General features: G+C 36.8%; 1 long non-coding RNA gene across 1 annotated transcript; it reads right to left on the reverse strand.

The window, feature by feature from the left end:
• Nucleotides 1-598: 598 nt before the first annotated feature.
• Nucleotides 599-23,034, reverse strand: LOC131527313 (uncharacterized). Its single transcript, XR_009267631.1, has 4 exons — nucleotides 22,721-23,034; nucleotides 21,183-21,226; nucleotides 4,090-4,227; nucleotides 599-1,617 (listed from the first exon to the last, which is right to left on the reverse strand). It is a non-coding gene; the product is annotated as an uncharacterized LOC131527313 (long non-coding RNA).
• Nucleotides 23,035-23,227: the final 193 nt, after the last annotated feature.

Below are 23,227 nucleotides of genomic sequence, written 5' to 3' on the forward strand. Positions count from 1 at the left end.
CATTGGATTCTTTAATGTCTAGAAAGTTCAAAAGAACAACATTTATTTGAAATAGAAATATTTTCTAACACTGTAAATCTTTTACTGTTACTTTTGGTCAATTTAATCTGCATATTTAATATGCATATGTATTTAATAATTGAATATATTTATATGTATTAAAAATTATTAAAATAAAATATATTTAAATATATTTAGTTGAATATATTTGTATATATAATATTAAATGTTAGTGTAAAAATAAAATAAATTATATATAGTAAATTATATATATATATATATATATATATATATATACATACATATATACATTATTTATTTCTATATACATTATTCAACATTTCTGATTATTATCAATGTTGAAAATATTTTTTTCATGATTATTTGATAAATAGTATGTTCAAAAGAACAGTGTTTATTTGAAATATAATTTTAAAGGTGAATAAATATTAAAATATTATTACATTATTACCACAATAACAGACCGATCATGATGGTTCACATGGTTATGGGAGCCTGAAGTTTTGGCAATGTGGAAATATCTGAGAGAGAGAAAAAAAAGTGCCTGGTCAATTCCATGAGATTTTTAATCAGCTGATTCAAAAACATTTTTACAAAGGCACATTAGTGTTTTAGTTCACTGAAAACAGCATTAAAAACAAGTAACTGTTTCTAAAGCCACGACAAAAAGCAAATCACCAAACAAACATCAAATCCACTTTAGCAAGATTACTTCTACACCATGCCGCCAAATAAAGATTAAGTCATTTGGTGGCACTAATGCACAGAAAGATGTTTTGCAAACCGGCATGAAAACACCAAAGAATGAAGCATCTAGAACAAACTTGACAGCTTGAAATAAGATGTTCAATTAATTTTGAAGGGTACAAATTCAGTTTGTGTTGAGTGAAATAACATCTGGCATGCGAGTGTGTGGGCAACAAGTTTCTGGATGTGTGCGTCTGAATATTTGTCCATTTCTGTCTCCACGTTTTGAATATATTTGTTGATTTCGGGGCGAATAATGACGGTAAATCAACTCGGTCCAGACTGCTTTAATCGTAATTAATTACCTCCCAGTTTCTCTGTCTGGAATAAAAAGTTGTGCAATATTTATTAAATCACACCAAAAAATTTTGAATGTTGAGGGGGGGGAAAAATCCTTGAAATTTTCATCAAACGTATTCTAATCAGGCAGTCGTCAGGTCAACTAATGAGATGGCAGGAGTGAGGGCCTGACACTGCAGGCTCTGCCAGATGACTACCTCCCTCTCTCTCGTTCTATCAGTCCGTATCCCTCGCTCTCTCTCACGCATGCTTTCATCATCGCTGAAGCTCATTAGTCCATCTTTCAGGCTTCCATTTGATTATAGTTTCACTTTTTAAAAGTGAAAAATATTTCACTCATTTACTCTCATTAGTCCTCAAGGTCATCGTTTGAAGCCGCTCCTGTCAATATAAGATAAATCGACCCTTCGCTTCCTCTCCCTCTCTCGTGCGCGTATCTCCTTCAACGCTTCAGAAACGTCTCTCGCTGTCCTTTTGCTCCAAAGTTACTCTGCTGTAATCATCTCTTCCTCCCATCCCTCCGTTTCGCTCACACCATCCTGACAGAAACTAACAGAAAGGCAAAGTGGAAGACAAAGACGCAGAAAGAGAGATGAAGTGAGAGAGACTGGCTAAGCATACTACTATTCCTGCAATATCTTTATATGGCATAGATGGTAAGAGTAGCATGCTAGTATGCAGGATACAAACTGAGCCAGAGACTCAACATTTAGTGTCTAGTCTTACAGGCAGCATCCTAAATGAAATAAAACCTCATAAGTGAGTATGTATACTTTCTATGTATAGGAACTCTGTCATACAAATAGTCCAAAAATAGAGAGCACACAAAAATATATTGCATAAATGTCATCTTGAATAGATTTTATTGCTACGTATAAATATATACACACATATACGCTACAGTTCAAAATATTTTTTTCTGAAACAACTCTCTTCTGCTCACCAAGGCTGCATATAGTTGATCAAAAATGCAGTAATATTATGAAATATTATTACAATTTAAAATAATTGTTTTCTGATTTGAATATATTTCAAAATGTAATTTATTGCTGTGATCAAAGCTGAATTTTCAGCATCATTACTCCAGTCCTCAGTGTCACATGGTCCTTCAGAAATCATTCTAATGTTCTGATTTGCCGATCAAAAACATTTATTTTTATCAATGATCATATTTATTATCTTCATATTTTTGTCAGGATCATTTGATGAATAACAGTATTTGAAACTGAAATCTTTTGTAACATTATAAATGTCTTTACTCTCTCTTTTGATCAATTTTATGTGTCCTTGGTGAATAAAAGTATTAAATTATTTCAAAAAGAAACCCCAAACATGTATACAGTAGCAATAAACAAATCATCATGATAAAAGCCACTCACTTTAAAGGTGCACGGTGACATACTAATAGCAGTGATAAATAATGAATTAAATAATTATTATATTACTACCTACTAAAAGTTTGGTTTTAAAGAAATTTATTTTTCACATTTATTTTTAAAAATTTATTTCAAATAAATGCTTTCTTTTAAACTTTCTATTCGTCAATGAATTCTAAAAAATGTTTTTGTCAGTTCCTTTCAACATTAAAACAAAACAAAAAGAAACTAATGCACTGAATAATGGTAATAATCTGACACATCACATGAGTGTGTGTTTCTGCTAAGCTCCTGTGTAAATGTAGTGTGTTTGTGTGTCTTTAGTTGTAAACGTGGTGTGTGATTGAGGCCTAAGGCTGACTGCAGAAATTAAAGCACAATCGATACTGACTGATGTTTCTTCCTCTGACGAGTCTCCACCAGTCACACTGTCTGTGTGTGTGTGTGTGTGTGTGTGTGCTGTCACACACTCATTAGTACGCCTGTTTCATGGATTACCAACTTCTGTATTAATTGCTCTTAATGACATTAATGACTGTCAGTCGGTCCAAGTCCCGCCCCCTCAACCTGTCAATCAAACTCTCCCAGGTGAATTACTGCAGCACAAACACAGGTTTGCTTTTCTTTTCTATTGGCTTCTACTGTTTTTACCCTGAGCTATGAAGTTTTCTATTTTCACTCTGCACAAACTGTCCCTTAGTGGAACAAACTACCAGCCTTCACCTGCTCGGTAGAGAAATCATCAAAAAAAAAAAAAGTATAATATAATATACCAGACATACAATTTTTCTTGGGTAAAAAAAAGAAAAAGAAGAAGAAAAACAAAATAGGAAAATAAAGAAATATTGCACTTACATTTGTTATATTTTCATTTAGACGATATTATTTTGAATAATAATACATTTAATTTGTTTATTGAGCCATTTACCTCAAAGGTGCTGTTGGCGCTAAAAATAAAACCAACATTAAACTAATCCCAAGCAATATAAAATAATATATATATATATATATATATATATATATATATATATATATATATATATATGTGTGTGTGTGTGTGTGTGTGTATATATATGCAGAGATAATTTATATAAATATATAGATATTGACTATATCAATGTATAAATGTATAGATATGTAGTATAAATGTATAATAATATAAAATATAATGTCAAATAATGTATTTTTTTTAAAAACTAGTCAATAAATATCAAAGTTGATTTTATTTATAGTACTGCCATTTTTGACTCAATCACATCATTCACAGTCCTAATATGGGATGAGTATTGAATTGCATCTTTAAATATGTTTTCCCTATGATTTTCAAATACTTTTTGCATCAAATCAAAGTATGTAATGTCAGTTTCTGAGCTTGTTGATCTGGTTTATTATTTTGAATCCTCATGGAGAAAATGAATGTGAAAAATACTTCTGGAGCCAAAGCCACTAAAAAATGGGTGGTTACAATTGCGCTCTGTAGTCTCTTATTTATATGTGTGTGTTTGTTCTGAGGCTCCGCCCCTGACCGGGGTCTCAACCTCATATTTAAAATATCAGACAAAGTGCTGTGATGTCACAAAGCATCAGTGTCCAGCAAACCCGCTCTGTGTGAGTGTGTGTGTGTGTATTAGAGAAAGAGCTTAACTGAACACTTTTTCCTGTTATGCACTCTTTTCTTTTCTTCCTCCATCTTCCTGTCACTCTTTGCTGTGTCCCTTCCTTTCCAGCCTCGCTGTCTCTCCCGGTGTCTTTAAGCTATTGAATGCAGGATGCTCTACACAATCTATAGGCCTCAGGGATACAGCAGAGAAGAGAGAGACAGAGAGAGAGAGAGAGAGACAGGACACTCCGTCAGTGTCTGCAGATGAACATGGTGCCCAGAGCGAGACAAACAGGAAGCTCATTGAGCATCTCGAACCCTGACAGCACAATCAGCCTGACACTGCAGCCATGCACACACATGCTCACATATAACATGCTGCTTTTTTTCATTTGAAGTCCATGCCATGTGAGGACACACACAAAGTGTCCGTTTACTAAACCTTAGCCAACCCATAAACTTAATTTTCATTTTTAAAAAAGAATGCTATTTAAAATGATTTGTGAATATTTTTCCAAATAAAGATTCCCAAAGCGAGCTCAGAATAGATTTTTTTTTCTCAAAATTTTAAATAAAGATTATTGGAATATGTAGAAAATACTATTTTCATCTTTCTACAACAAAACTTGACATTTTATTCAAGGTGTTACAAGCCAAATACAATAACTACCGACTAACTCAAATCCTAAAGGAATAAACCCACCAACGCAAAAATATTTAGGCCTAAATTGAACTGTATATAAAATTTTCATAACACAATTTTAACAAACAATTTATAAATCTTAATATGATGCATATTTGTCAAGTCATACATGAATGAAATGGGTTAAGAAACAATGCATAAAATTAAATCCAGTTGCATTTATTGATGATACATACGTAAACCTGTTATATTAAATATGTATTTAATATAATTCTGTTTATTACTATTATTACAAAATTCTGACCTGTATCACATTTAGTATAATAGTTTGTTCATGTGAAAACGGTGTAATTTTAATCATCTTAAATTTAGGCCTAAATATTTTTTTTTTTTTACAGACACACTCTAATCCATCAAAACACATTAACACAGTTATAGTTAAACTGATCCTGTCTGAGATGTTCAGAAACAGATACACACTGAAATAACGACCCTGACTCTCACACACACACACACACACACACACACGGGCCTCAGAATAAGAGCGAGGACTGCAGTGTGGCAGAAATTTCAGAGGGATGAGTGAGTGTGTGTGTGTACATTTGGAGGTGGGGTCTGAGGGGAGTGTGTGTGTGTGTGTGTGTGTGTCTTTGGGGTGGGGGGGGGAATGGTGTCAGCTGCACAGGCAGCAGAAAGCAACATCTTAATAAAACAGCCCGAGGCAAAATCCCATTAAAGACTTCACAGAGCAGCCAGGTATACACACACATACACACACACTCACAATATACAATACATCTGTCTGTCTTTGTGTATGACAGTGTGTGAATTCATTTGGACTGTGTAAGTCTGTGTGTGTGTGTGTGTGTGTGTGTGTGTGTGTGTGTGTGTGTGTGTGAGGGGTTACAGACCTCACTGCGACCTCAGTACCTTCAGAGACGTTCAGAGAATACCAATAAGAAAGAGCAATACTTTGATGTATTTTGTGTGTTGGTGAGAGATAGAAAACTTTTTTTCAGTGTGCGTGTATTTTTTGTGCTGCTGGATTGTTCAATATTTCACTATATTTACCTTTACAACAAGTCATAGAAGGAGACAGTTCTGTGAAAGCAACCCGAATCAATCTGGCCAAATAAACACGCGTGGCATTTACAAATAACAATCGCAGTATTAGCATTTTATGTATGGAGGCAGATGAGATCACGGAGCATTAGCACACATAAAAACACCCGCAACTGTCAGAGCGCAAATGGGATGTCGCGAGAGGGAGAGAGAGAAAAAAGAGACAGACGCAGAAGTTAAAACTCCCTGGCTTTTTCTGCCCAAACGCAGAACTTCACGTTTTTGTAAACTATTGTTATGACAGCATGTCACTTCGGTTTGAGCGTCAGCGGTTAGCGCGCCGAGCGCAGCGGTGCGGGCTGAGCAGGGCGGTGCAGCGATCTTTAGCGAGACCCTAAGGCTATTGTCATAAAGCTCAACGGCGCTAACAGCCAACTCTAATTCACTTGTCAACTGCCTGATAAAATACTGCACAAATGCCATTTTAACTGAAGCAGCTAATAGGGAAGTTTATAGGTCTTCTAGTGCGGCGTGTGCGTGAGAGCGAGAGTCTTCACACCAGTCGTCATCTAAAGCATATTAGAATAATCAGGCGGAAATAAATCCTCTGCATTATCTGGTTAAGTTGATTTGGTTAAGTCGCCTGTTAACCCTTGTAATCCAGACAGCCAGCGAGTCCTGACCTGCGCGTTAGACTTTGAATGCTAAACTAACCCTTTAATCTGAGTCGAGATGCGTTAAGAGCTGCTATTGACTCCGGCGCTAATGAACACGGCTCTGCTGCCAAGACAAACAAGTACAGAATTGACTTCACTGGATTTCAAACTAACAACAAAAAGATTGGTAAAAAGGTTTCAGTCATGTGATGTGATGATGAGAGGTGTTTAATTAAAATGAAAGTATCGTACGCACGCAGGATGTTCAGGTGTTTGTCTGCACCTGGAGGCAGGAAGCGAAGGATGAAGCTTGACTTGTTATTTCAATCACTAAAATATATGAACGCTTATGCTTAACACATAAAACTGTGATTTGTGAATGCTGAACTCACTTGTAACCCATTTCAGATTTTACAGATTGTAAAGACACCGAGGTGTAACGGAAGCCCATGGCTGCTGAAACGTAGAGTATGGTATTTTATGATTACTATATTCATATAACATTTTTGTAGGCTGTGATAAATTCACAGAAACAGTCATAATGTTAATGTGAGTTACATTCAACAGAAACATTTCGAAGAAATAAGGACACTTGGGTTTGTAATATGTGACCCTGGACCACAAAACCAGTCATAAGGGTCAATTGAATAAATAAGCTTTCCATCAAAATAAAAAATAAAAATATTGAGAAAATCGCCTTTAAAGTTGTCCGAATGAAGTTCTTAGCACTGCATATTACTAATCAAAAATTACATTTTGATATATTTATGGTAGGAAATTTACAAAATATCTTAATGCACATGATCTTTACTTAATATCCTGATAGTTTTTGGCATAAAAGAAAATTCGATAATTTTGACCCATACAATGTATTGTTGCTACTTAAGACTGGTTTTGTGGTCCATGATGTATTATATCAAAATAAAATGTTTTTAATGTGATATCATCCCTTGGTGGTTCTATGTCTTTTTTTTTTTTTTTTGCCAAGTTTCTTAAAGAATACCATGGTAATACCATCATGCCACTGTCAAAAGTATAGAACAAAACAATAATGGCATTATCATGGTACATATCAACAAAAACAAAGTCATTCACCAGCCAATATGAACGATAAAAACACTATTTGCATATACATGTTAAGTCTAAATTTACTTACAGAATACCATGGTAATACCACAGTACTTTTTTGTTAGTGTCAAGTTGGGTTGTTCACGGTGTGCTCGTAACGCCCCCTGCTGGCGCGAGCCGCTGCAGCTTCAGAAGAGCGCGGCGGCTCGAGACAGGTGAGGCCTGGTGAAGCTCACGGTGGCGCGAAGCCCGCGGAAGCGCCTCTGCGCTGCACTGATACTGTCTCTATCGTTCAGAACGTCTGTTTACAATCGTTTTACCGGGAAATCTACCAGCAGAACCAGTAAAAAATTTAATATACGTGGAGAAAAAAAAAGAGCGTGCGTTCAATATTACTATGGCAACAGCGACATCTGCTGAGAACTCACGATCACTCTCCCTTTGCCACAGTGCCCACAGTTCCCGCCAAAACACCAGTTACCTTTATTACAACACAACTGTGGTGATTTTGCATGATTTAACACTATAATAAGATGTTGTGTTAAATAAAATGACAAAGATTCTAAAAGCTTCTTATCTGTTGAAAGGAGATCCCATATTAATTCATTATTAAGCAGACTTATCAATACAGCATTTTAGGCATGCTAAATTACACCATACAGGGAAAATGAGGTAGAGAACATAACTATGCTCTGCTCATTACTGTCATGCCCTACAGGCATATGTGTAAACACCATACATGAAGGCATAATGCCTTGTTTTGGGATGCTACCTTGATAATATAACAGCAAAATTTAAAAATATTGTTGCAAATTTTCATTAATGTAGACTGTACTGTACAGGCCTACATATTTAAATATAGCCTATTTCTTGAGTACTGTCTGGTGCAGTTCCTGTTGGGTTTAAATCCCATAGGCTAAATTTCTTCAAATTGTATAACAAGAATGTGCCACCCAGGATCACGTGATCATAAACAGTAATATTTTTTTTAAATTATGATAGCACTCGTAACAGTGAAAGTGCTATCTGAAGGGATTCAGTTGCTCTTTGTTTACGACAACCCTTTGAAAAGCATAAAGCTGCCTAAAACTACCACAATGCAAAATAAAACCACTGATTATCTGCTGCTCACTATAATAACTAATAATAGAGGAAACTAATATTTACTGTAAAGCTGCTTTGAAGCCATTTGAATTGTATAAAGTGTTATAGTAATAAAATTAACTTGGACTGATACTATTTCATCATGACACTCTTAACAGTTACAACAAAAATGAACATCATAATCAAAAACAAAACATGACAAATGGATATCGGTGGCGCAATGATAACGATTTCGCTGGAAAGTCATCAGAATCCCAATTCAAAGTTTTGCTGTTATGGAGAACCTGTCATTAATACAGTCAGAAGAAAAATAAATTATCATGATTGCAGTTCATTATAGTTAACAAAGCCTACAAAAACCAATAATCATTCACAGAGAGCCACTAAAAAGATCAATTTGATAAAATGTTGTGTTCATGAAGTTGTGAAGTCAATCACATTATTTACATCTGAGATGTGTGTGAGGTGATTTACACATATGCATTTCTGCGTGTGTGTATGTGTGTGTAACATACATGTAAGGTGTTGTTTTGATTGTGAGAGATGCTAAAGAGCGACTTCGTTGTGTGTTCATGTGCACATTCTGGCTGGTGTGTGTGTGTGTTTGAGTAATGGTACCTGTCTGGAATGATTGACTCTCAGGAGACAGATGAGTGGTGTCAGGCTGTCAGCGTGAACTCTATCACACCAGCGCGTCTCTTTCAGACGCAGAGAACAGAGAGGAGAGACAGACAGACTGAAGGAGTGCAGCTCTGTCTCTCTGTTTGCTTTTCGCTCTGCTCGCGATCTTTTCCCTCCAGCCTTGCACATTAAACAATTTACCCAAACTTTCCTCGCAGTGCCGGAGCGAACACAGGCGCTAAATGTTTTAGCTCGACAGTAAACAGGATCTCAGATCAGATTTTAAACTCATTTAAATTCACATTCTGCACTTGCTCTGTACGGCAGGCACTAATAATATGCTAAAAACATCAGATATTCAAAACAGCTCAAAACACTTTCAAAATTATTCATTTCTGACAGCGAGAAAACAAAGGCTGTGAAGAGCTATGACAGCGGATGGAGGGATGAACTCGAGAGATGGTGGAGTGAGGTGGAGGCCGGGCGATGAGGGGTGAACGGTCAGACGGCCCGGAGCAGACGATGCTCCGAATGAACAGAACCGTCTCAACAGAGGGTACGGACGGGTCAGAACCACAGGGACACATGGAGAGACAGAGAGAGAGAATGTTATCTCTAATACTGCTACTTCTGGCACCTAATTATTTTTGGTCATTGTTTTTTCTGTAATGATGCTTTGCCAAAACAGTATGTAAAACAATCATGCCAGTAAAGAGAATAGAGAGTGAGAGTCAGGACCACCCATCAGAAAATGACAAAAATAGATAGATAGATAGATAGATAGAGAGAGAGAGATAGAGATAGAGAGATAGATAGAGAGAGAGAGAGAGAGAGGTGAGAAAACGCTTTTATTTTCAATGTGTTATTTACGTGAAAAATTATTTTGAAAAATTTCTGACTGTCTAAAAATGATCATGTTCTCCAGCATGATTTGAGATGTTCAAAAGAGCATCTTGAGCTTCAAAGGAAAGAAAAACATCTGTCCAACTAAAGAGTCACGTGATCAATCATGACACTTGTTTACTTACATTTATATCTAAAAAATAGCAGCCAATCTTAAATATTGCTTCTCTAATTTTGTCATAACTTGTCTTTGTTTAAAATCTTAGGATTTGAAATCCTAAATCTGTTCATTTCCAGGTTCATATAAAAAAAAAATCCCTGATTTCTAACGTGGTCTCAGACCTTTGGATCCCACTGTATAATGTGACTTTTTAAGGGAGACAGAGAAATGGAGAAAATGTGGGGAACATAGGAAGGGTTTTGACTTAACAGAGTACGGCAAGGTTACAGGAGTGATGGAGAAGTGTATTTGAGAGCTAAAGTGTGTGTGAGTGAGACAGAGAGCAGCTCTGAGACTAATTAAACGAGCAGAAGGCAGAGAGTGTTCTGAAGAGAAGCCATCGCTGGGCCGGGACTGAGGTAATGATGGAAAAAAGGATTTAGTCTATCCACCATCGCTCCATCCTCTCCTCCCTTTCCCTCGTTATTGAGCAGGTGTCCGTGTCCCAGCGCAGTGTGTATGTGCGTGTGCATGTCCCGACGGAGGCTTTCACAGCTCTTGGCTCTTGTGACTGTATCTTCTTCACCGGGGCTCAAACTCCCATTTACTGACAGATATCGTATGTACAACATAAACCACAACCAACCGGCAGTTCACACATAAAATCATCTCAAGCAATGCTGGGGAAACTACTTTGAGGATGATTTCACACTAGAGCTTTAGGACTTGAGGTCAGCTCGTTTGGTTTGAAGTGAAAGTGCTTTTTTGTTTCATCTGAGCTTGCATAAAAACTTTTGAAGTTTGGTATGGTTTACAGTTGGCTTAAATGCAATCCATCCTCAAGTATAGAAATGCACCGCTATGTACGACTGTTTGCTTAATTGCATGTTCCAGGTCACGTTTATTATAGCAAAAATACACATTTTACTATAATATTTTTCTATAATAAGGCATTTCTGAAAGCTGCATGTCAAATAAATTGCCCTCCTGCAATACATCAGCAGCAGACAAATGCTAGTGCGCGTAAAGTTCCGGTGGTAAATCCAAAGCTACAAAACATGAATAAAACAGTGATGCTGACATCTCGTCCTGAGGGGTTACCTAGTTACAGTGGTAAAAAGCCTGTACTAGTATTCGGCAATATACCCAATAGTACAATGGGGACAGAGAAGTGAAATAAAGCTGAGGAAGAAACTGCCTGAAACTAGTTTTTCCAGGCCACAAGCTACTCATACTTTAACTAAACCTATCAGATATTTAAGATCTGGGAGCAAAAGCTTAAGAATTGGTAACTGAACATGCCTTGATCTGAATAATCATTCAATCTGGGATGTGTTCAACTAAACATCTATAGTGGTTACGGCCTTTAAGTTTAGCAAAAATGAAGCTAGACTTCAGGAAAAATATAAGCAACTACACTACTGACACAAAGGAGTCTTACTACAATGAAGCTACATATAGGATAGATAATAGATAATAATACTATAAATAAAAGGTATTAAAATAATACATATAACACTGAATGTACAATATACACAACTCATAAAACTACAAACCGAACTGAAAAAGTTCTGAATTAAAAACAAAATATTTACACTACTATTTAAAGGTTTGGGGTCAGTAAGATATTAGGGTTATTACAAGGTTAAATAAAATTTAAAAAAAGTCACAGTAAAGACATTTATAATGTTACAAAAGATTTGTTACAAATAATCAGAAGTGAGAGCAGCAAATCAGCATATTAGAATGATTTCTGAAGGATCATGTGACACTAAAGACTGGAGTAATGATGCTGAAAATTCAGGTTTGCATCACTGGAATAAAATACAATTTAAAATCATTCAAATATTAAACAGTTATTTTGAATTGTAAATAATATTTCATAATGTTACTGTATTTTTGATCCAATAAATGCAGCCTTGGTGAGCAGAAGAGATCTCTTTAAAAAAATCTTACTGACCGCAAACGTTTGTTATGTTGCTACCAAAAAAAGTCAAATGGTACACTGGTACCAAAATAAACCATTTCACTAAAACAAACTGAAATGAATAAGATTTCCCAACACTTCTTAAGAATAAAAGGAACATTCAACAAGAGTATGTTTCATATAATGTGACACTGAAGACAAACAACAATAAAAACTGTGAGTTTTGTCAAGTTACATCACTACTAAAATTAGCATGTTTCTAAAAAAGAAAAGAGCTGTCACACCACAAATTTAAGACAGTAGCATGGTTACTTTTATTTGACTATACTCCAAACGCTGGCCTCAACATATTCAGCAACAAACAATGCCCAGTTATTTCTTACTGGCCTTATACTTCTGTTGCTGAAAACAAATTTTATACTTGTATAACAGTGTCACCGTCCTCCTGACAGGTGTCGTTGTGCTATCTAAAATCCTTTTACATTCTCTACAGACAGGGAAGGACTAGACTGGCACAGGCATCTCATTCAGGCCAGATAAGGCTTGAAACAAATCAAGTGTTTTTAGTATTGCCATCTTTCAGTTGTGTTCTGCAGTCACAGAGCAAATAAACCCTGCTGTCTGTCCGTTTCCTCTTGTTAATCACTCAGCAGAGCTCCTCATGACGGCTGCTCCTCCGTCTACTTCTGCTTTTCATAAAATCTTATTAACAGCAAACCTGCTTTCATTCGTTCATTCTCCTGGCGCAGACGGGCTGCCCTTCTCAAATATACCGAACGGTATTGTGTGTATAATAGCCCCAGAGGGCCACAAAACCCAGTGCTCATTCACATACACCACCTTCTCTGTGCATGCTGCCTGATAATGTCTAGATGGTAAACTTCATTTGAAGGTGCTGTAAAATCTTTCACAAATGAGGGTCTACGACCCGATGCCTGTGTTAGGCCACAAACATAGTCTCAAGTCAACAACTGCCCATTTTATTTTAAAAGCCACATGATTGACATTTAAAGTGTCCAACAACCTCCCCCCCCCAAAAAATCACATATGTGGGTAAATCAAAAAAATCAGATATAGTCTACATTGCTGTTCAAAAGGTCAGTAAGATTTTTAATGCTTTTGAAAGAAATCTCTTCTGCTCACCAAAGCTGCGTTTATTTGATCAAAAATAAAGTAAAATCAGTAATATTGAGAAATATTATTACAATTCAAAATAACACTTTTCTATGTGAATATATTTTAAAATGTAATTTATTCCTGTGATCAAAGCTGAATTTTCAGCATCATTACTCCAGTCCTCAGTGTCACATGATCCTTCAGAAATCATTCTAATATGCAGATTTGCTGCTCAAGAAACATTTCTGATTAGGGATGCTCATTTCAGTTAATTTTCCTGACCGACAACTGCTGCTCGTTATCCGAACATTAACCGTTAACTGATAAAATTAGAATAATAAATTAGCATTTAATAAAAATACAACCCGAATTCCAGAAATGTTGGGATGTTTTTAAATTGGAATAAAATGAACTAAACTAAAAGAATTTCAAATCACATGAGCCAATATTTTATTCACAATAGAACATAAATAACATAAATGTTTAAACTGAGAAATTTTACAATTTCATGCACAAAATGAGCTCATTTTAAATTTGATGCCTGCTACAGGTCTCAAAATTGGGACGGGGACGTTTACCATGGTGTAGCATCTCCTCTTTTTTTCAAAACAGTTTGAAGACGTCTGGGCATCGAGGTTATGAGTTTCTGGAGGTTTGGTGTTGGAATTTGGTCCCATTCTTGCCTGATATAGGTTTCCAGCTGCTGAAGAGTTCGTGGTCATCTTTGACGTATTTTTCATTTAATGATGCACCAAATGTTCTCTATAAGTGAAAGATCTGGACTGCAGGCACTCTTCCACTATGAAACCATGCTGTTGTAATAGCTGCAGTATGTGGTTTTGAATCGTTAGGGTTAGGGATAGGCCTTCCCTGAAACAGACTTCGTCTGGACGGGAGCATATGTTGCTCTAAAACCTTTACATACTTTTCAGCATTCATAGTGCCTTCCAAAACATGCAAGCTGCCCATCTTTACTTCTGAGAGACTCTGTCCTCTCTAAGACATCTCTTTTATAGCTAATCGTGTTACAGACCTGATGTCAATTAACTTAATTAGTTGCTAGTTGTTCTCCCAGCTGAATATTTTCAAAATGTCTTGCTTTTTCAGCCCTTTGTTGCCCCTTGCCAACTTTTTTGAGCCATGTAGCAGGCATCAAATTTGGAATGAGCTCATTTAGTGGATAAAAGTGTAAAATTTCTCCGTTTAAACATTTATGTTATCTATGTTCTATTCTCTGTTCACCAGCAGCGCTTCTGAGAACAGAGAAAAACAGAATAAAATAATATAAATAAAGTAACGTGTTGACATGCTTTACGGATAGACTGGAACACTGCCTGCTAACTGTTAGACCCACAGCAAAAACACCATCACAAAACTATACTGTGTGTATAGCATTATTTTTTCTTTTACCATGCAGCAAACGTAAAAATATTTGTCAAAAAAAAAAACGTAGCCAAAAAAATATTAATCGGTTAAAATTCTTACTTTCGGGTTAATGGTTAAACGGTCAATATGAGCATCCCTATTTCTGATTATTATCAGTGTTGAAAACAGTTGTGCTGCCTAATATTTTTGTGGAAACTGTGATGCATAAATTTTTCAGGATTTTTAGATGAGCAGAAAGTTCAAAAGCTTCTTTATATATCGCTTACTTTAGTTGGGAGGCAAAACAAATACAGGTTACCATAGTAGCCCATCAATTTATATATGAAAAATAACAGAAATGTTTTATAGATTTGGCTTTTTAAAAAATAGAAACATGCCTAAACATTGTTATGCATTTTTCACAATGAATAAAATAAGCTCTAATAAGACAGTGGAATCAAGGATTTCAGTGACAACATGATAAGAGAAGCCTGTGGAAAGCAACATCTAAACATGCGTACGTCTGGAGCAGATCTTGTTTTGCAGATTATATTACAGGTAAAATAATAAATAAGAAAATTCAGTCTCTTATCACCTTGTCAGTGATCTGCTTGCATTCACAGTCTTCTTTTAGCATATTTTATTCAACTGACTGCTGAAGTAAAAAAGCAGTTGTTGCTTTTTTAGCCTTATTTGAGCTATAAAAAACAGACATAACTTTTTGTTTGTCTTTTTAAAAATAGCTAAATCAGTATGTTTTCATTTCCTCAACTTTCCCGCTTTTAAAAAATAGGGAAAGTTGGTGAAATGAAGAAAACTTAATCTGAAAGCAAAATGCATCAAGACAAACAGACACACTGTACCTTCCAGCTCAAATGTGCAGCGTTTTCCGTTTGGCTTGTTTTGTCACATTTTGGCTTCCAGTACAGAAACTGAGGAGGAATCATTACTGAAAGAGATAAATTGGCATACATGACTTCAAATTTCTATAACAAAAGTAAATGCATACAAAATTAACCAGCTAAAAACCTCTGAAGTATAGTTCTTCCTCAGACAAACTCATTGAAGCAGCCTGGAAACTTTACTTTGCTTTCTGGTGGACTGATAAAAATCTAAAAAATAAATGTAAAATCAAGTGTTTTTTATATTATTGAAATACCATTGTAGTTTTATCTTTATAGTTTAATTTGAATTTTATTTACATTTTTAGTAATTTTTCTAGTTTTCCGTATAATACATGAAGTTAAACTAAATAAAAATGAGAAATGTTTCTGAGGAAGATGTCATTTGCATGTTCTGGCAATGTACCCACACACGGAAATTTTGGTCAGATGTTTTTTTTATGTTCATCTAATCTCATTTTGTAAATGACTTTTCTCTCTGTGTTGAAGACATCTTCTTTGCATTGGTACGCTAACCACAAATTAACCATGGTTTAAGCATGATTAATTTTCTTAAGGGATTTGTATTTGTATTCTTTCTTTGTTTTGTTTTTTATAACTACTGCCTTATGGTTTGATGCTTTGTACTGTTTAAGAAGAAAATAAGAAAAAAGATTAGCGATAGAAAGATCTGTGCGCACACTTGAAGAATCAAATGATTCGTGATCCGCAATGCAGTTTGCAGCGCTTCGAAACAGTGAATCATTTTGATACGCGATGGTTGAACTGTTTCGAAGTTTAGAAAAGCTCTGTTTCGCCCATCATGTACTTTTTAAAATTAAAAGCAACTGATGTCAAAATTTAAAAATGAACGGCTCTTTTGATCTGGTTTTTGCTAGTGAATCACTTGAACTGAATGATCAAAGTCACAAGTTTGAATCAGTCGGAGCATTTCCAGCGTACATTACTCACTCATTGAATCAGTTTGTCTGCTCCTTTGGTTTTCGCATCTTCAGCCATGTTTATACGACACTGTCAGTACTACTACTACTGTCTTAGCTCGCTAGTTTTACATTAACTGAATTACAAGAAAAAAAGTATGATGATTACAAATAAAATATCAATATTTCCAGTCCAAAGATTACATCCAACATAAATTAACTAATGAAACCACTCTATTAATATGATGAGCCGCACCTCAAAAGTTAATGTTCATTTTATTACAAGTAATGAAAATGTTTTTTTGTCTATAGTATTAATTTTAACTATAATAACCCTGGTAAAGTCATACTGGCACTTAAGCTCTTGCCATTTTAGTGTGCAGCACAGCTCAGACAGCCTGTCAGGGTCAAAGGTCACGACGGTATACTCTACTCAGGTCTATTCTACAGGGGATTTCTCTCCCTCATACCGTAGTGCTTCATTTATTCAAATCAGCCTCTAAAAACCCAGTCAAAAGCACACAGAAAAAGACTTGTTAGAGCTCCAAAGTCTGTCGATGGCCGAACTGTCTGCCAGCAGCCCAGCGAAGTATTGCAGCTTTGAGTATCTCCTGTGCTGGTGATGCTCTCTCACCAAACACACCGGCCCTCTCAATGTTCCCTTCATCTTGTCAGCTCACAGAGACTGCCGGTGTTTTGATGCTGCTAGCAGTATGACGCCACCGCCAGTAAAATGCCAGAGGGAAAAATGCCCTTAAGGTGTAGTATCCGCACTCCTCCCTCCGTTCACTAGCTTAACGTCTATAAACAGACACTAAACGCTGGGTCTCCCTGTCTGACAGCCATTTTGAACCAGACCTCACACGGACCTGCGCTCTGTCAGTTCTGCTGACACGCTTCACTGTGCTCAGCAAAAATGCTCTTTTGAAGTAATTGCCTCATTCTTGTGCGAAACTTCACATTCAGAAGGGATGCTTAGAAATGTCTTGTTTGAAAACATGGTGTACATAATGTAACACATTTATTGATCAAAACTAGGGCTGTCAAAGTTGTATGATTTGTTAAATACTGTTAATGCATTTAATCAGTTTCACACTATAACTATTCTGCTGTATGTGATTTCTAACTTTCAGAGATGATGGCAGCTGAACGGTACATCAACACACAAACCTTTTTAGCGGTAAATTATAGAGAAAAACCCTTTTTATAGGTTGCTTATTTATAAATCAAATCCAGATGGCATGTTTCCCACAAGAAAGTTATTTCATCATTCACTGACTTCCATGTTTGCATTTACAGTGCATTTTAATGACATTGAATAGGAGTATAAACTAAAAACAATTTGTCCAAGTGAGACAAATTACATGCACTGTAGATTCACGCAAATTGCAGAAGCTAATAATACCACATGGGCCTTTTTTTAGTTTTCTTCGAATCATTAACTTGTTAAAAAAATGACAAAAGTGGAAATTAAACATGTTTTTTTAATCAATTAATGAAGTGCAAATTAAAACCTATTACTTTTAATCGCAATTGTTTCTGGGCATCCATCAGTCTTGGGTTACAAATCAAGCCTCAGGTAGACGCTCTCTTTAATTTAACATGAATGAACACATGGGACTTACTGTCTGTTCAATGGGCTGTACTGTTTTCTTAGTGCCAGTCATGCAGCTGATCCATCATTAGGTATGTTTCATTACTAATTTTCATCAATCTGAATGAATCCAATCTGATTTCAGATTTCAACTTTGTAATCCGTTTCAAATATTCATTTACTGTACATGTATTCTGAACAAATCTTAAGTGCATGAGCAGCGCCTTGTCGCCACTTTCAGTACTGGAGAGAGCCACCACAATAATGTCAGCAGATGACATATCTTTAAAGAAAGCTGACATAAATGTCAGAAGAGATTTTTTAGCAAATATTCAGTAAAAACTTTGTCTGACCAGCTCGTATTATGTGAGAAATAAATGAATATACGCATGTTTATAAGATGTAAACTGCATTTAAACATATGCATTACTGTGCACGTGTGCGAGCTGTATTTGAATCTGACTGAAAAAAAATAGTCGGATTCAAGCATTTACACGCTTAATTTTTTCTTATTGATTGGATTATTTCAGGTCTACGCTGCCCTTTTCAATCGTATTGAAATTCAACTCAGATCGAGCTCAGTTAGATCGATTTCTGATTAAATGAATGCTTTTCAATCAAATTGAGTCATTCATCTGATTACTACTTAATTCGATTAGCAGATTATTTGGTTGCATGTAAACGTAGCTATCGAAAACAGTTCTGAAAGCCAAAAATTAGATGTGACATGAGACCTTAATACAGCACAACCTATTACACAGACTGTTGTTTTCATATGTGCCAGTTCCTACACTCAGAAACAAAAGTACAAAAGCTGTCACTGGGGTGGTATCTTTTTCAAAAGGTACACTTTTGTACCTTATTTACCCCAGGGTGAATATTAGTACCTTAAAGGTACATCATATTACCTAAAGTGTACATATTAGTACCTTTTGAAAAGGTACCGGCCCAGTGACAAATTTTGTACCTTTTTTCCTGAAAATGTATAGATATTTATTTTCATTCTAACCATATTAGGACTGGAGTCATACGATATGTATGTGGCTGAAATGATCTCTTGGATGGTACAGCCAGAGACACATTATGATTTATCGTATCACACCGAACTCTGCAGGACATCTGCGGTTCAGTGAAAGTTTACGCTCGCGCCAGGATTTGATCTCGACGTGAATTCTGCCCAAAAGAGTACATCTGACCTATTGAAGAATCAGAATCATTATTTAACAGTTCCAACTGTTGAGAGACGTCTCCTTGCGTCGATTCGGTCAAGACCTTTTGTCAGTTCACAGGCGCAAACCATGCACTCACATGATTGTTACACGGCCCTCGGCATCCTAAATGATGCCTACAAACAGATCCGGGGAAACACTTAATGTAGCTGCTACGCCAGTTCGCTCTCATCCTTCGAGGGCGGAGGAGAGAGGGGAAGGTACAAAAGAAGACTCGGACTCGCCACAAAGGGTTTGGATGAGAGCAAGACAGACAGGATGGGAAGTGCACAAAGCCGCGACGGCGCAGGACGATCTCGGGCCCGCGCATGCATGGGAACGGGCGCGTGTTTGAGGCCGAGCCGAGCACAGCGGCATTAATGTAGAGTGGGACTCAGGTAGCAGCCTGCTGTCAATCATTCATCCATCCACCTGACTAATTGGCTTCTTACCCTCTCTCCACCCGGCTCCTGTGCTAACCGCTCGCCTCTGGCAAAAATGCAGATGAGCGCTGGAGAAGGCGTCTGGCGGAGGGAGGGAGAGGAGAGGAGGAAAACTGCAGCTTTAGTTAATTATCTCTCTGAGTCAGTCTGTCCGACAGCAGCCCACACAGCGCACTTATGCTAAACAGCAAAGCATCCTGGGAATTGGAGTGACAGCTCATTTTCCTCCTGCAATTTTATATGAAAGGTGCACCAGAGACCTGCACCCCTCCTTCTATCCATCCATCCATCCATCTATCTATCTCTCCCTCTTCTCCTCCTCCATCCGTTCTTGTCTTTCTCCCTTCGCACTCTTTCTGGGTGGCGAGGACTCATGGGATGTTGGTGTGGTAGCTGTCAGTGACACTGTGTATGCCTTCTCTCTCCTGCTCGCTCTTTCTCTCTCTCCGCGCTGACAGCGGCTTGTTGACAAACGCCAGCAGTCATCTCGGCACCCTGGGAAATCTCTGCTACCATTTTGTCAGCAGAATGACAGAAGCTGTTAATGTCTCAAATTCTCCCCGTGACAGAGAGCCATCTTGTTGACAGTGTTTGACATTCGGCGCTCAATTCATGTCGTCCATTTTAATTTATTATATTTTTTTTTTCACACCAGATCCAACCCCCCCTTTTCACTTTCCCTCTCTCTCTCTCACACATACACATGGATCCCATGGCTCCTTGGCGGAAAAATTAACAGTTACTCGATTTGTCTGAATGTAGCTGTGGAGCTGCTAATGATTTTTGTCCAGTAATGAGAATTGTGTCAGTGCCCTGTTAAAAATGAAATAAATCCTTCGCTCCGTATGAATCCACCGGCATATCTCCTGCCAGCCAGGATCGATGCAATTTACAAATTAGAGTCGGGGAAAAAAAAATCGTTTATTCCCTCTCTGGGGTGTTTAAGGCAAACATGCCAAAGACAGGAAGTTCCAAAGTAAGAGCAAAACGAAACAATGCGCAAAACACGGCGGTATGTCAAACATATAAACCATACAGGACTACTTCTGGATAAAATGCACAATCGACTGCAAATAAATGTGCATGAGATGCAGTACATGTCACAGACTTTGAAAAGTGGTATAAACAATATTAATATCATAACAGTACTGTAAATACTGTCAGAAACAGCAAAACTAGATTTTTAATGACTAGGAAGTTCATCAGCATTCTGGTTAAGCCTAGTGTTGCTTATACGTTAAATCTGAACGTTTATTGCATTTTCTGTGCAGATTTGGACATAAAATTTAAATCTAAACGTTGCTTTTAACCAAATTAGCCAAAAAAAACAAAATAATAATTACGGCCTAGTTAAAATAATTATGGTAACAAGAAGGAGCTGATCTTGTTCTAATAGTTTGAGAGGATACAAATAAACCAAGCGAGTGAGTTGAGTGTCAAAGTGCTGCTCTTGTAGTGTAATAAAAAACTGATTAGGATAACAAACTGATCTGAGTTCACACTAACCCATCTTGTTGAACAAAAGACCCGTCCATTTAAGACTCGAATCCCTGCAAGGAAAGTGAAAACAATTTGGAGGTGTTAAAATTAAGCATATTTTTGCAAACATACACATAAATAGTATATATGTGACCACAAAACCAGTCATAAGGGTCAATTTTTCGAAACATCACCTGAAAGCTGAATAAATCAGCTTTCCATTGATGTATGGTTTGTTAGGATCGGACAATATTTGGCCGAGATGCAACTGTTTGAAAATCTGGAATCTGAGAGTGCAAAAAAATCTAAATATTGAGAAAATCACCTTTAAAGTTGTCCAAATGAAGCTCTTAGCAATGCATATTACTAATCAAAAATTAGGTTTTGATATATTTACAGTAGAAAATTTACAAAATATCTTCATGGAACATGATCTTTACTTAATGTCCTAATGATTTTTGGCATAAAAGAAAAATCAATAATTTTGACCCATACAGTGTATTTTTGGCTATTGCTACAAATATACCCCAGTGACTTAAGACTGGTTTTGTGGTCCAGGGTCACATATATACTATATACTATAAGTATATACACATTTCAATATGTTGTCAAACGTTTCAGTAACAACAAAAGTTATAGGCTATTAAAATCAAGTGAAAAGAAGTTAGCAAAAAGAAGGTTATAATAACAACAGTAGTTGCTGTTAAGTATTTCTGTTAGAATTAGCAACAACTTTCACAATCAATGTCATAAAAACTTGTCTTGAACAAAAATGTCTTGAGACAGTTGTACCAAAAGGCTTATTGGGTTGTGTGAGACAAACCTCAATGAATGACTCTAGGGGAAAACACTGAAAAATGACTTTTAAGGGTCAAAGACCACTAATTCACACATTGTAGCCAGGCTGTGGACATATGCGTGACCCTGGACCACAAAACCAGTCATAAGTCGCCCGGGTAAACTTGTAGCAATAGCCAAAAATACACTGTATGGGTCAAAATTATCGATTTTTCTTTTATGCCAAAAATCTGGATATTAAGTAAAGATCATGTTCCATGAAGATATTTTGTAAATTTTCTACCGTAAATATATCAAAACTTAATTTTGATTAGTGCATTATAAGAACTTCATTTAGACAACTTTAAAGGCGATTATCTCAATATTTATTTATTTATTTTTGCACCCTTGGATTCCACATCTTCAAATAGTTGTATCTCAGCCAAATATTGTCCTATCCTAACAAACCATACATTATTTATCTAAATTTTTTTTTTTAAATTGACCCTTATGACTGATTTTGTGGTCCAGGGTCACATGTGTTGGCCTATAAAATCACTTGTTTACAAAGGCTAGTTGACTTTAAGTAATTACTTGACAGAATACCATAGTACATTTTGTTAAAACCCTGCCAAAACAAATGAAAACAAAATATTGAGAAAGTGAGTCATGAAACTACAAAATCAGCATCTGAGCCTAACAATTTTCTTTATATTCTCCGCCAGTTCACTATCGGAAAATTCCCCCAAAACGTTTAGAATACAGATTTATCCTATATGAACAATTACCTTCGGTTCCCAAGAGCCTGAGCAGGAGGCTTTTAAAATGGTATAATATTCTCTTCACAGCTTGTGTTTGTTATTATGGCCTCGCAGCGGCAGCCGGTAACCGGGCGCGTTAAACTCGTGGAGGCGCGCGGGGGCCGCACGCGCACCTCTTTCAAGCGCGCGAGAGAGGTTCTGCAGGTGCGAGCGCGAGCAGAAGGACGAGATTAAAGTGTCTCCCTCCACCTGTCTCTCTCTCTCTCTCTCTTTCACCTCCATCTCTCCGTTTGACGGGGTGAGGAGTGTGAGGCAGATTTGTACCGACAGCACCGCGCGCATTCTCCAGTCAAACGGCATAAAAGGCGCGCGGTTGATCAAAGCGCGCGCTGCGGCGCCCGTCTCGCGGGTTCACGACGTTTGAAGGTTAAAACAAAAAACCGACACGCAACCGCTATTTACATTTTACTCCGTTTTGCATCTGGATAAAAACATTTTTTTTCTCTCCATCTCACTCCTGTTCAAAATCTCTGA

Source organism: Onychostoma macrolepis, chromosome 20 (assembly GCF_012432095.1).
Source record: "Onychostoma macrolepis isolate SWU-2019 chromosome 20, ASM1243209v1, whole genome shotgun sequence".
NCBI lineage: Eukaryota > Metazoa > Chordata > Actinopteri > Cypriniformes > Cyprinidae > Onychostoma > Onychostoma macrolepis.